Here is a 16,850-nt window from a genome sequence, read left to right as displayed (position 1 = left end):
GTGAAAGAAAGTGGGGCTAAGGATGCTGAGATTGAAAGGATGAAGAAGAGGTTGGTTGAGGTGGAGACTAAGAGAGATGCTCTCAGAACTGAGCTGGCAAGAGAAAAAGAGAAGAATGATGGCATTCTTCAAAGTATGCTGAAACTCCTCCAAGTCAAAAACCAAGCACCTAGTGCTTTCCAGCCTTAAGCCTTCTAGCCTAGTGTATATCAACCAGTGACCCAGTTCGGGACTTTTTGTTTCTTTTGCTCATGTTTTCAGTATTTTTATTTCTTCTAATGATTTGTGGTAGAATCTTATCAATCATCAATGAAATTCACTATCTTTTGCTCTAACTATTTGTTTATATTTCTTTGATGGTTAAAATTCTTAGCTTGATCTATGATGATTAATTCATGATTGCATTTGAAGTAGCCCCAGTGGCAATGAGTAAGTTTTAAAATCTGGGAATCACACTTTGTTTATGCAACTTTTCGATGATGCCAAAAGGGGGAAGAGATATTGGGCTTTATATTCTGAATAATGATGTTTATAACCTAATGAACCCGGTCCTTGATGGTAAGTGATAAAAAGGAAAAATATTTCTAACATTGTGTTGATGTTGAGCTAAGTTGAAACAGGGCCTAAGTGTATGAAAAGCACAAAGTTTTTCATCATAAAAAAGGGGGAATTTATTGGCCCAAGTAAAGGTTAAGTTTTGAATATTGACAAATGAACTCAGACATGAACCAGGTCCATCCCTCAGGTGCACAAAAAATGGGAAGATTCGAGCATGTGGGTTACACGTGAAAGAGATAAGCTTAACTTGGTGTATTTAATATCTCCTGATTGAAAAGGTTGCATAATTGATAAGGAGAAGGACTCCTTAATCAAAGAGAACATAATCCAAGATAGGAAAGAAGTTAGAAATTGAAATCAACTAGAACTCTTCCACCAAGGAAGAGTTGCATCAGAACTCTAGTTATTTCTTCATCTACTAACTCTATAAATTGCAGGATGTTCTCACATTACAGGTGTTGCACAAAAAACGCAGAAGTTAAACGTGAATTGAGAGCAAAATAGTAAGGCTTTTTGCAAGCAGTTCGTGTGTGATTCAAGTGTGCAAACCTGAAGCTACATGAACTAGATTGAAGAACGAGCTCCATAAAGAGTTTTATGTGTCTTTCTTTATTTCTAGTTCAATTGTAGTAGGTGTTTTTATATTGTACCTTTCAGCTTTATCTAGAAGCAATTGTAATAGATATTTTGAGTATTCAAGTTAGAGTTAACTTGAAGTTGTCGCAATAGTTAGAGGCTGGTTGCTACAACGGGATTAGAGGTAATCCTTAGGTCTACAAAGAGTTTTGTAAATGCTATTTTAGCTCAATGATTTAGTGAAGTGTTGGGGAAAATCCTACTGAGTAGTAGGTCGTGGGTTTTTCACCTTTTGAGCCTGGTATTTTTCACGTAAAATACTTGTGTTGTTTACCTTCTACATTTATTATTCTGCAACAATAGCAGAAGGAACACATAGAAGAACCAGGTCCTTCTATAATCAGTTTAAGCAAAAAATTGGTCACCGCACAAATCACCCCCACTCTTGTATGGTATTGAAGTATAAAACATCATGCAGTTTGGGTTATTGTGGATAGACTGACCAAGTCAGTGCATTTTATTCCTGTGGCAGTTTCCTATTATTCGGAGCGATTTGCAGAGATTTATATCTGTGAGATCATTCATCTCCATGGTGTACCCGTGTCTATCATTTCTGATCGAGGTACGTAGTTTACCTCATATTTCTGAAGGGCAATACAACGTGAGTTGGGTATGTGGGTCGAGTTGAGCGCAACATTTTATCCTCAGACGGACGTATAGTCTGAGCGTACCATTCAGATTTTGGAGGATATGCTCCGCGCATTTGTTATTGGCTTTGGAGCTTTTGGGATCAGTTCTTGTCGTTAGTGGAGTTTGCCTACAACAACAGCTATCAGTCGAGCATCCAGATAGCTCCCTATGAGGCGTTGTATGGTAGATGGTGTCGATTACCGATTGGGTGGTTTGAGTCGGGAGAGGCTCGGTTATTGGGTACAGATTTAGTATAGGATGCCTTGTATAAGGTTAAGATCATTCAGGATAGACTTCATACAGCTCAGTCTAGGAAAAAGAGTTATGATGACCGTAAGGTTCGTGATGTGGCATTCATAGTCGGAGAGTGAGTGTTGCTTCGGGTGTCACCCATGAAGGGTGTGATGCGGTTTGGGAAGAAAGGCAAGTTAAGCCCTAGATTCATCGGGCCTTTTGAGATCCTTGATCGAGTGGGAGAGGTGGCCCACAGACTTGCGCTACCACCAGGCTTATCAGTAGTACATCCAGTGTTTCATGCATCCATGCTTCGGAAGTATCACGGTGATCCATCCTACATGTTAGATTTCAGCACTGTCCAGCTGGACAAGGATTTGACCTACTAGGAGGAGCTAGTAGCTATTCTAGACTGACAGGTTCGTCAGTTGAGGTCAAAGAGTTATCCTTCTGTTCGTGTGCAGTGGAGAAGTCATCCTGTTGAGGCAGCTACCTGGGAGTCCAAGTCCAATATGCGGAGCAGATATCCCCATCTTTTTACTAACTCAGGTACTTTTCTATGTCCGTTCGAGGACAAACGGTTGTTTTAGAGGTGGAGAATGTGATGACCCAAAAGGTCATCTCGTGTTTTAGAACCCAATTCGGGGTTTCGAGGCCATCAAAACCTCATCTTACTTCTCCTCAATTTGCATGCGCAGTCCAGGTGCTTGTCCGGAAAACCATTATGTGAAAATTTAAGAAGATAATAAGTTTTGCCTTTAAGAGTTAATTTTAGTTGACTTTGGTCAATATTTTGAGTAAACGGACTCGAACCTATATTTTGACGGTCCCAAAGGGTCCATAGTAAAATATGGGACTTGGGCATATGCCCGGAATCGAATTCCGAGACCCCTAGCCCGAGAAATAAATTTTTGATGAAAATTATTAAACCGAAATTATAATGGCTTTGAGAAAATGGTTAATAGTTGATATCATTGGTATCGGGTCCGTGTTTTAGTTTCGGAGTCCAGTATAGGTCCGTTATGATATTTATACCTTATCTGTGAAATTTGGTGAGAAAAGGAACTGATTTGACGTGATTCAAACCTTTGGTTGAGAAAATAGAGTTTTGAAACATTCTTAAAAATTTCATGCAATTTGATGCTAAATTCATAGTTCTATGTGTTATTTTGGCGATTTGATCGTGTGAGCAAGTTCGTATGATGTTTTAAGACTTGTGTACGTGTTTGGTTTGGAGCCCCGAGGGCTCGGGTGAGTTTCGGATAGGCTATGGGATGTTTTAGACTTAGAAATCTGGTGTGTTTTGCTGCAGTCAGTGTTTCTGGTTTTTCTTCTTCACGTTCGTGAAGATACTCTCGGGAACGTGAACCGTAACCTGGGATGGGGAAGGGATTGTTCATCATGAACACGAAGCCATAATCACGAACGCAGAGCACGACTGCTCTTTGCGAATGCTAACGGCATCACGCAAACGCATAGAGTAAAATGGAGGTGGGCAAGGGAATCAATGAGTTGCTCTTCGCGAACGTGGTCCTAGGCCCGCGAACGCGATGGTCAGGGGGACATACCATTGCGAACGTGAGCAGCTCTTCGCGAAAGCGAAGGCCCTTCTGGCCGCAATGCATCGCGAATGCGACAGGTCCATCAGGAATGTGATGAAAACCTGTCCAGTGTTTTAAAAACATAATCAAAAACAGGATTAGGCCATTCTTTCATATTTTCAAAAACTAGAAGGCATAGAGACAACTTTCAAGAGACAACTTCTTTCCCAAAGTGATTGTAAATGATTCTAAACTACTTTCTTTCAATTATCCATTGTATTTAATCAATTTTTAACCTAAAATCTAGGAATTTCATGGTGGAAATTGGAGGTTTGGATAAAATTAGAGATTTTTGTATAATTGGAATTTAGACCTCGATTTGGGGTTGGATTCCGAAACTAATTACATATTTCGGCTCGGAGATGAATGGGTGAATGGGTTTTGGTTCGAACCTTGAGTTTTGATCAAGCGGGTCTGTGGTCGGTTTTTGACTTTTTGGAAAAAATGTTAGGAAACTTGTAATTGTGCATTGGAATTGGTTTCTTTAGCGATAATTGATATTATTAAGTTAATTATAACTAGATACGAGTGGTTCGGAGGTGGAAACTAAGGAAAAAGTGGTGATTGAGTGTTGAGTTCGGTCGTGGAATCGAGGTAAGTGTTGTGGCTAACCTTAGCTTGAGGGATTTGGTGTTGTTGCCTTATTTGCTATGTGTTTGCTTGTTGAGTACGACGTATAGGCGAGGTGACGAGTACCTATACGTTGTCGTGGAGTCATAGCATGTGAGTGAGTCTTATACTTGTGACTGTTGTATCCCTGATTCATATTGTTCATGCTTAAACTGGTTATTCTTCATGTTAAACAAACTTATCATGTTTTCCTGGAACTAATATTGGTGGAGTATTGACTCAAGATGAGATTTATATTGTGAAGTTAATCATTGAAACGAGGTTGGTTATTGATGATTCCCTTGTCGGGTTGTTATTGTCCTGTTGTTTGGGTGAGGAAGAGTGTAAAGCACGAAGGGTGATGCCGTGCCATATTCTATGAGTGATAATGCACGAAGGGTGATGTCGTGCCATGCTATGAGAGGGTTAATGCACGAAGGGTGATACCGTTCCATGTTATGAGAGAGCTAATGCACGAAGGGTGATGTTGTGCCATTTCTGTTGCTTCCTATGGTAAGAATGAGAGTAAAAATACGAAGGGTGATGTCGTGCACTTGTTTGTTGTGTTATTACTTTCATAGGTGCAATTTACGTTGATATTCCCCTCAACATGTTTCTCCCCCTTCACGTTAATATCTGATAAATTTCCATTTGTTGTTATTTTCTCGTATATGATTTAACTGCACAGGTTCCTGTTATTGTAGTGTCCTAGCCTCGTTACTACTTCGCCGAGGTTAGGTTCGGCACTTATAGTACATGGGGTCGGTTGTACTGATATTGCACTCTGCACTTTCTGTGCAGATTTCGGTATTGGACCTCGCTGATCAGAGTTGGATTACTGCCTTCAGTTCATTAGGAAACCCAAGGTAGATTTGCCGGCTTTCGCAGACCCTGGAGTCCCCTTCCATTTATTCTAGTCTTACTGTTTTCTTTTAATTCAAGAACAGATGTACTTTCTTTAAACCAGTATTTATAGTAACTCTTAAAAGTTCGTGAATTGTGACACCAGATTTTGGGTAGTCGTGTATTAGCGTTTGGATTATTATAAACTTCTATACTTTGTATGGGTTTAATTATTGTTATTTACTGTTTTGGATAGTGGTTGCATGCCGTTTTAGATCTTTATCTGTTGGTTTTCCTAGTATTCCAAAATTAGGCGCCATCACGATTACGATGGTGGAAAATTCGGATTGTGACAAATAAACTGACCATAAAAAGGTTTTGGTAAAGACTAAGGTGGATTATTGCTGTTGGACGTATTTATGCCTGTTTAGATATTAATTTACTCATAATTTTATCACTCTTTAATTGTATGTTATGCCAAATATACCTAACTATCCTAGTTTTTATGTGTTATTATTATGAAGGTGGCTTAATGGATAAAGGGGCGCAAAAGAGAGAATCATCTGGAGTAAAAAAAGCATTAGAATGCCATTGTCCCTATTTAGTTAGGACAAGATTATTTTTGTGTCTTAAGATTTGTCCTATAAATAGCCAGCGCTTCAACTCGTTTTTGGGGAGAATCCGACTTTTGAAACAAGGGACGACGGCTAGAGTAATTTGTGAGCAAATTCAACCGTAAGTTTTTCTTCTCTTTTTCTTAATTTTGAAATTTATTATAAGTTCTAGGGTTGTGGCACTACTAAAAATTTAGTAAAAATCGATTACGGTCGACCGGCAAATTTTGGTCAGTCAAAAAACCGACCACAATTGGTCGGTTTCAAAATATTTTTTTTTTGATTTTTTTTTATGAAACCGACAAACTTTGATCGATTTTCTTTCGTGCAAAAATGGGGAAAACTACTTTTGAGTCACGCGAAATTTATTTTACAAGAAACCGATCACCTTTTATCGATTTTTCATTTAAAATAAATTAAAATTAATATTAAAAAACTGACCAAAATTGGTCGGTTTTGCCCGAATTTTTAGTGGTGTGGGTGCTAGATGAACGTTGTGATTTAAAGCTTGAATTGTTCTTATGAATTTATTGTATTGGTTTATTTATTCAGTCTCGCGCTTATTATTTAATTATTTGATCACCAATTAAATGCTATGTATGAATCTAGAATTGAACTCGAAAGTATAGATTGCAGTAGGATTAAATAGAGTAAGTTCTTGAACTTGGCATCGTGAAATGAATTCGCGGTTAGAATATAAACATATATTTAATTGTCTTGCTTGATTATTATACCTGAATTATTGATGCATTCTTGTTAATTCAAATTTCATTGACACATACGCATTATGCTAGGTTGAATAAGCGAGTAAGAATTCAAAAGATTCGTATAAGCAATATTAACCTTGTGGACAAATAAATCAAATAAGTTAATTAGTCAATATTAGCCTTATGTTATTGTCATTACCATTTACCAATGCTCAAAAGTAAACCCTCTTTGAAGATGCTTCATGAAATAACGGTGTTTTTCCAAATGTGTGATTGTCTCTTAGGAAAAGAATCAAGAAACCTTTGGTTTTCATTTTGCAATTCTTCTCAATAAGAACATCAGACCAAAAGGTTTGTGGGATTTTTGAATAGTCCCCAAGGGAGGCTGGGTAGAAGGGATTGATTTTTGGCATTCGGCGAGATGACAACTAGAGGAGCAAATCAGGAGGGTCGGGTCAGATATTAAACGGGTCGTAAACGTGTAATACCTAGAACTACGAATTGAACACCAAATCATATGAAATTTTTCAAGAAAACATTACAACTTCTAATTTCACAACCGGACGTCCGAATCACGTCAAACCAACTTCGTTTCTCACAAAATTTCACAGACAAGTCATATATATGGTATCGGACCTATACCGGATTCCGGAACAAAAATACGGACCCGATATCCAAAGAGGCAAACTTTGTTCAAACATTTCCATTTCATTAAGTCTTTTAACTTTCAAATTTTGACAAAGTCCGATATCTCGGGTTAGAGACTTCCGATTTCGATTCCGGGCATATGCCCAAGATCCAAATCACGATATGGACCTACCGGGACCATCAAAACACGAATCCGGGTGCGTTTACCAAAAATATTGTCCGAAATCAACTCAAATGAAGTTTTAGGCAAAATTTTTTATTTTTATCAACTTTTTAACATAAAAGCTTTCCGAAAACACGTCGGACTGCGCATGCAAATCAAAGAGGGTAAAAATGAGATTTGTAATGCTCAAAAGCGCATAATTGAGTTCTAAAACATAAGATGACCTTTTGGGTCATCACACATAGGCCAAAAATTTACAAGAGACAGAGGAGACCTCTTCCATTGCATCTGATTTACAAAAGAGAATGTTATACAATACTGTAGTTAGTATTAGCCGATACAGTTATCCCTAACTAATAAAATCATTCACTGTAAAATTGGTTTGAAATAAAGGTAGTCCATTTAAGTCATACTTCAGTACTGAAGCTTTAAGTTGCCTAGGCAAAGAAATAGCTCTAATGAAGATAGATATAGCCTTAGGCATTTCAACCCAATTAATTAGCCAAGTGGTCAACCACCATGTTACAATCTCCGAATGTATATATAAAGGAAACTCCCACCATGTTTCATCAGCTTGTTTTGCGTCAATAGCAAAATAATGTTACAAATATACTTTTTGTGACAATAGATCATCAACCGCAATGACAAAAATCCAGCTTGACTCGAGTGAAACATATTGATATGTCTATCATCACTTAATTATCCGAAATTTTGGTTGCAAGAGAAGAAACAAGTAGCAGACATACAAATTAAGGTGTTTCCATAAATCAGCACGACTAGCTACTTTCTATCCAAGCTTGGAGCGTGCAACTTTCATCCAAGGGGGAAATTGCATTACATTTATTCAACTTTCAGCGAGTGGATAGCATATATATATAACTAGGAAGGTATTTTTTTTTTTTTTGTGCTTTCTCATTATATGATATTTTGTTACTATTTTATAACCATTTTCTCTGTATCTAACAAAGGAGGAGGAGGAGGAAGAGAAGAAGAAAAACGATAAAAAGGAAAGCAAGGATTTTTGTTTCTGCTCTTCCGAGTTGGGGAGAAAGTCCATCATCTTTCACGTATTAGCCAAATTAAACTATATTTAGAAGTCTCAATTAACTACTGCAACCTGTGTGCGATATATATGATATAATTTCTTAGCGTACAACCTATTCAGATATAATTCAGGTGGTATACTTTTTTTTAGTTCGTTCCAAAGAGAAAATTATACTTCTATATTAAGAAATAATTTAACTTTAAAACTTCTCATTTTACTTTTATGAAATGAGTTTATAGCCATATAAATATCTATGCTTGTTTTAGAAAACAAATTTCAAGATCTTTTTCTGACACAATGCATGGTCTAATGACCCTCTAAACTTGCACCGAATTTTAAAGCTGGTACATGAACTCTCACTTTTTATTTTTATTTTAATAATAATTTTAACACTTACTAGATTATACCTAGATTATAACTAAATGACTACAAATACACGTGCAATGGTAGTTTCGCAGTACTGCAGCGGTCACTGCAATGCTGGTGGAATGGAAATGATAAAGATGGATGTCATGCCTATACGAATAAAATGTTGGTGACTGTTGTGATGGAGACTTCAATGGTGGTTTATTGGGGTTTCTGGAGGGTGGGTGGTTATGGGTTGTCTTTGTGTGTGGTGGCGCAATGGCAAGACGGGGGATGGTAAATAAACAAAAGAAAGGTTAATTCCCATGGGTATGTGAACAAGTAATGTAACACTACTAGAAATTCGGAAAAAAGCGACCACAAAAAGCGACCAAAGTTGCTCGCTTATTGGCCAAAAAGCGACCAAAGTTGCTCGCTTATTGGCCAAAAAGTGACCAAAGTTAGTCACTTATTGGCCAAAAAGCGACCAAATAGCAACCAAAATGGACTGGTCGATATTAAGCCGGTCCTTTTACCTTAGGGACCAAAGTTGGTCGCTAATTAGAGACCAACTTTGGTCTCTAAGATAAAAGGACCAAATATTCCTGTAAAGAAAGTAGCGACCAACGTTGGTCGCTATATTATTTTAATAATATAAATTTAGCGACCAACGTTGGTCTCCAAATGTAAATTACGTTTTTTATTTATTTATTATTAATCATAAAAAGCGACCAACTTTGGTCTGGAAAAAATATTATATTTTAAAAATCTGATAAATAGAGACCAAAGTTGGTCGCTTTATTAGTAATCTTTATAACTTTTTTTTTTAAAATAAGCGACCAAAATTGGTCATCAACTGCAAGAATTAATTTTTTTTAAATTATAAGCGACCAACTTTGGTCGCAATATTTCCAGAAATTGTTTTCTTTAAATGGAATTGCGACCAAAGTTGGTCGCTTTTTTGAGAAATCTGGGTTAAGTAGCGACCAAGGTTGGTCGCTATTACCCAGAAAATTATTTTTTTTAAGTGAAAAGCGACCAACTAGAGACCAAAGTTGGTCGCTTTTATTGGTATATTTTTGGCAGAAATTGCCTGTTTTGGCAGCTACACCACCTGCCAACTTACCAAAAATCCTAAACATGCATTTTATGCCAACAACAACAACAATTAAAAGCAACAAAGTATAAAGTTCAATAGAACTAACACATTAAGCTAACAAAACTAAGTTAACGCTTATTACAATCCCATTCGAAAACTGGTACTATTGTCTTGTTCAAAGTATATAAAGTACTCAAGGAGTGTTCTTTCAACATCCTTATCCGAAAGTTGGATTGCCTTGCCCGACTCATTAGGTGGCTGACAGTGTATGAATTCCCCCACATCAGCTGTGAAGCGAACCTATATGAAAAATTATATTGAATTATTATTTCAAAATTTATATAAAAGTAAATCAAAATACATAATGAAAAGTAAAAAACTTAAATGTATAGTCGAGGCTTGACCCTCGACCCACCTTTCTGAATCAGTCTCTTTCTTCTTCTTTACAATACGAGTTTCATTGAATAGCTCATCTTGCTTCATTGGCATCATAAAGCTGTCTGGTGGCTTTGGTGATTATCCTCGTGGTACTATTACTCGGGATGAATTTTGATACAGAGAATAACTTGGATACAGTACTTGACAGGGTATTTTTGTTCTCATTAGCGACAATGATGATAAGAATGCAATGGCATGTGTTTCTAATAGTGATGGTGTAGGTAGGAATTTAACATTTCCTAAGTAGATAAAAGAGTTTATAGAGTAATTCTCTACTTCATTTTCCAAGAGGAAAAGAAGTTTAATTGAGAGTGACGAGGTTGATGGTGATGGAATGTTTTCCGTTGGTCGTGGCAGTTCCCATAAAACGGGGATCATAAGACTCTATGATGACAAAGACGAAAGGAAATTTTATTCTCAGCTTTCTTGGAAGTCTAATCCGTACAAGCTTAATGGAATTGGTGATATTTCTTTGGATTCAGACAATGATTTGACTAACAAAAGTATGGAAATGCTAACAAAAAGAATTAAAGGTAAAACGTTTTTCTTTGTAGAGAAGGATGCTGAACTCTGCATGAACGTGAAGCATGCTACTCTTCCAAGAAAAATATTTTACCTTGAATTCTTTTTATTAGCATTTCCATACTTTTGTCACTCAAATCATTGTTTGAATCCGAATAAATATCACCAATTCCATTAAGCTTTTACGGGTCAAACTTGGAAGAAAGTTGAGAATAAAATTTCTTTTCATCTTTGTCATCATAGAGTCTTATGATCCCCGTTTTATGGGAACTGCCACGACCAACGGTAAAATATTCCATCACCATCAACCTTGTCACTCTCAATTAAACTTCTTTTCCTCTTGCAAATGAAGTAGAGAATTCTTATATAACCTCTTTTATCTACTTAGGAAATGTTAAATTCCTACCTACACCATCACTATTTGATACACATGCCATTGCCTTCTCATCATCATTGTCGCTTATGAGAAGAACAATTAAAGGCACACTCTACCGGGTACCGTGTCTTAGTTATTCTTGGTGGAATTTCCATTGCATGTCTAATAAAGTCATCAACCCCTTCTACAAAATCCTCCCGCAATCTAACATTCCAATACATAAACCAAAATTTCAATTCATACCCTAAAGGTTAAACTCATATCCACAAAAGTTCAAGTCATATCCTAAAATTTCAGTTTATAAACTAAAATTCCAATACACAAACCAAAATTTCAATTCATATCCTAAAGGTTCAACTCATATCCACAAAAGTTCAAGCCATATCCTAAAATTTCAATTTATAAACTAAAATTCCAATACATAAACCAAAATTTCAATTCATATCCTAAAGGTTCAACTCATATCCACAAAAGTTAAAGTCAAATCCTAAAATTTCAATTTATAAACTAAAATTCCAATACATAATCCTAAAGGTGCAACTCTTAGGGTTTCTTCTCTTCAAACAATTTCTTCCCCAAATTAGTAGGTACAACTAAATATTTTGGACTAAATGTATTAATAAGAACCCTAAAAATTGCAAATAATATATAACTTTGAACTCTAACATGGTTGAGCTAACTTTGAACCCTAACATGGAGAAATTAACTTTGAACCCTAACATGGAGAAATTAACTTTGAACCCTAACATGGTTGAACAAATAATATATAACTTTGAACCCTAACATGGAGAAATCAAACAAAATCAGTGTATTTCGAAAAAAACAAAGAAAGGAGAGAGAAAACTACCTTGGGAATGGAGGTCGCCGGCGGTGGAGCTGCTGCCATCGGTGGTCGTCGGTGGCGTCGCTGCTGCTGGGAGTCGGAGGGGGGGGGGGGTTTGAGTGTGAGAGAGAAAAGAGAGACTTTGGTGAAATTTTTTGAAAGAATGGGAGGGGAAACCCGATTTTGACACTAGAATTAAAAATAGCGACCAACTTTGATCGCTAATTTGGTAGCTAAATAAGTTTTGACTTTTTGACCAAAATAGCGACCAAAGTTGGTCGCTATTTTTTGACCGTTTGACCAAAATAGTTTGGTCGCTGTTTCTAAAAAAAATTAAATTACTTTTAATTCAATTTAAAATTATGTACACACACACACACACACACACACACACACACATATATATATATATATATATATATGCATATGAGTAGGTTATAAGTCGATGAATAAATTTACAAGTGTATCAATACCTAAAATAATATTATATCGAATATAGCTTTTATATATATATATATACACACACTATATTATACTATATATATCGAATATACCTTGATATATAATACACTATACTATACACTTAGTATATATAATACACTTAGTATATATATATACTATACTATACTATGCACTAAGTATTAGTGCATTAGCTAATATTATATCGAATATATATGCTTATGAGTGGGTTATAAGTCAATAAATCAATTTACAAGTATATCAATACCTAAAAGAACCCGTCCCTGAGCGCTTCATGTTCTATATATATATATATATATATATATATAGAGAGAGAGAGAGAGAGAGAGAGAGCTTATATACTATATACTATATTATACTATATATATCAAATATACCTTGATGTATAATAAACTATACTATATATATAGTATAGTGTATTATATAATACACTCAGGTATTATATAATATATATATATGCATATGAGTGGGTTATAAGTCGATAAATCAATTTACAAGTGTATCAATACCTAAAAGAACTCGTCCCTGTGTTCCGAGCGCTTCATGTTCTTATATATATATATATATATATATATATATATATATATAGAGAGAGAGAGAGAGAGAGAGAGCTTATATACAATCTACTATATTATACTATATATATATCGAATATACCTTGATGTATAATAAACTATACTATATATATATAGTATAGTGTATTATATAATACACTTAGTATATATATATATACTATACTATACTATGCACTAAGTATTAATGCATTAGCTAATATTTTATCGAATATATATATATATATATATATATATATATATATATATATATATATGCATATGAGTGGGTTATAAGTCGATAAATCAATTTACAAGTGTATCAATACCTAAAAGAACTCGTCCCTGTGTTCCGAGCGCTTCATGTTTTTAATATAATATATATATATATATATATAGAGAGAGAGAGAGAGAGAGCTTATATACTATATACTATATTATACTATATATATCGAATATACCTTGATGTATAATAAACTATACTAAATATATAGTATAGTGTATTATATAATACACTTAGTATATATATACTATACTATACTATGCAATAAGTATTAGTGCATTAGCTAATATTATATCGAATATAGCTTATATATATATATATATATATATATATATATATATATATATACATATATTAATTGATATAAGTTGAGACGTTTTAATTCATTGTTAATATATATATATATATATACAAAAGTGATTTTTAATTTTGACCATTGTTGATCTGAAAAGAGACCAACTTTGGTCGCTAAATATACATAAATTTAAATTAGTGACCAAAGTTGTTCGCTAAATTTAAATCAGATTTATTTATATTTTATATAATATTTAAAATAATAATAAATTGTTAAACATTAGAACTGGGTCCCAGATTAGCGACCAAAGTTGGTCTCTATTTTTTTAAGCGATCAACTTTGGTCGCTAAATTTGAATTATATTTTTTTAAATAAAAATATAATTATTAAAATTTTATAACTGGGTCCCATTTTTGGTGACCAAAGTTGGTCGCTATCTGCTTACCCCTTAATTAGCGACCAACTTTGTAACGACCCGACCGGTCGTTTTGAATTTTTTTTAAATAATATTATAATTATTATAATTTTATAAGTGGGTCCCCCTGTTGCGACCAACGTTAGTCACTAATCTCAGTATACCTTTGACCAAGCAAGTCTGACCAGTCCGGTCAATATTTTGACGAAATTAGCGACCAACCTTGGTCGCTAATCTATATCAAATAATTATTTTATTATTTTAGCCAATTTAGCGACCAACTTTGGTCGCTTTTTTTGATAGACCAACTTTGATCGCTAAAGTTTGGTCGCTTTTTTCTGGAATTGTAGCAGTGAAAATAACAGTGACTAGATTTGCCACTGACCTGATAATAAGTTACGCACCTGCTTATGTGACAGCGAAAAGGTTCTTACACTATTCCTTCAATCAGGCAACATTCTTTCGTCAAGAAAAGAGAAGAGGATTTTTTAACAAGAGCTTGCCATAGTTCATAAGGAGCAATTTTGAGGAATATATAGCAGCCATTCTAGATAAAAGGTTTGGTTTATTTCGGCAGAAATTGTGCCCGCCAATCCCAAAATGATTTCATGGGAAACTTTCGACACCAACGATATGTAGCCTAGTCACTGCTCGATCCCATTGAAGCTCCGAAATAATTAAGCACCACAACTTGAAAGAGATAACAACAGATAGAATTATCTACAAAAGCTGACTAACAGGTTATTTCTGCATATCTAGTATTTGTTTTGTCTAAACTATGCTCTAAAAATTGGGCGAGATGACCATTTTTGGACCGTTTATTAATATTTATCCTCTGTTTGTCATATTCAAATTTCACCAAGCCGTGGTGGTACCTAACCCAACCAGTTAGGTAAACAAACCAACATAAATACAGCTCGACCTGAAGATTATCACATAAACAATGAAGTTAAAACGTGAAATTTAATACAAACTTAGCACAAGAAAGGGTGTCACAAGTCATGAGTTACTAAAAAGAGAAATAGAACGTTGATATAAAAAATGTATTATCCGTTTGAAAGGCACAAAACAAAGTGCATGACTCTAGCCTACTATGAACAAGCTGACAGCTCCCAACTGGAATGTTGGTAGATCTCGAATACCCCCTCACGAATTTTGCAACTGCTCGGCTCCAATATTTACATACAGGGTACAGATCAGAAGTGTAGTATCACTATACCGTCGCATTACTCTTTTTATATATATATATATATAAGTTTCCAGTTGTATACTGGGTGTGTTGTATTTATCATCAAAAAAGGAGGGGGGATGGCCTTACCTCCAAAGATTACAGCACATGGATACTAGTATCCTTCCAAAAAACACAGATGTGAAACCTACAGCCTCACCACTGTGTGAACTATATATAACAAATTCAACTTATAAAGAAGTTTGCCTTGTCGTACTTTGTCCTAATACTAGGTATTTGATATTTGTCCATAATGCATGGACCTTTGGCTCCCCTAGGGAGTTGATGAAAGCATAAATATATGATACTGTCAGAAGTGGTTGTAGCTAATTTAGCTAAGAAGTCCGCCACTTGGTTAGCCTCCCTATAGTAGTGATTAGGGGTAACATTGGCTTGATTCATTTTGTAGTTATTTGTACGCCCATCTTTCAATATATTTTTCACCAGAAGAGAATCGAGTTCTTTAATGAAGTCAGAGTAACCATTTTGAATACACCATTTGACTCCAAATAGTTTTACTTGTGCTTCCACATCATTGTTGCTATTGCATTTGGCAGAGATAGAAAAACCATTATGAATTCACCCTGGTCATTCTTCATAGTTCCTCCCAATCATGCTTTACCATTTCCATGTAAATAACTTCCATTGATGTTATGCTTGAAGGATCCATAGAGAATCCATACTACAATGATGGCTTCAGGAACAGGTTGTAGACTCCGCATGTTTTCACAATATTTGACCCATGGCAGAGTCAATTTGTATCCAGGGAAGGATCTAAGAACTGCAGCTTGAATGTTCCAAATTATCTGCTGGCTCATCTTGTAGAAGTTGAATCTTTTCTGATCTCCATATTTACGTGAGCACCTACCTTTTCATATTCCCCAGCAAATGACAATAGGAGTGATCTGCAGGATTTGTTTATGTATGACATTGTTGCTCTTTTGCTGCCACCAGTGATTAAGCCATCCTCAAATGGAAATTTGCTTATATACTATCCGCATAGGGGCACCTATGGCCTTCCAAATGTATCTAGCTGCATCACACTCTATAAAATATGTTGTATAAACTCATTTAAATGGTTAGTACAACAAACACAACTAGAGACAATTTGTTTTCCAAAACTGAGAATTACTTTATCAAAAGAAAGCTTTGCCAGCCATAATCTCCAAGATAAAAAGAGATCTTAAAGGGATGCTAGAATGACATACCTTGCATAGTAGATGATCTTTAGGTTGAGTGCTTCTGAACAAATTCAAAGTTGTTTTGTTTGGACTGGAGGTGTGAGTTCGCAGAAGTAGAAAAGAGGACGCAGCAGTGAGGCTTTAGCTGGGTAGGGAAGTCCACAAACACAGAAGCCTAAGCACAGGTGCAAGGAATTATCCGTAGGAGCGGAGCCGCAAAAGCAGAGCGAAGCCACAAAAGAGAAAGGCCGTTGTCCGTAGGCGCAAGAGGTTAGAGGATTAGTTGAACTAGCAGAAGCGAGCCTTTTGTCACAAAAGTGATGCCACATAAGTAGGTCACAGATGCAAAATAACTAGCTAGAGTATATTTTATCGAGGGTTATCTTCATTTTATCATATTTTGAGATCGGGTGTCATGACCCAAACCGATGGGCCGCGACGGGCACCCGATACCTTACTCCCGATTACTAACGTAACGTATCTTTCTTATTACATCATCATATATACATGACATACGGGCCTAATA

Source organism: Nicotiana sylvestris, chromosome 10, assembly GCF_000393655.2.
Source record: "Nicotiana sylvestris chromosome 10, ASM39365v2, whole genome shotgun sequence".
Taxonomy (NCBI): Eukaryota; Viridiplantae; Streptophyta; class Magnoliopsida; order Solanales; family Solanaceae; genus Nicotiana; species Nicotiana sylvestris.
This window is presented reverse-complemented; position numbering follows the sequence as displayed.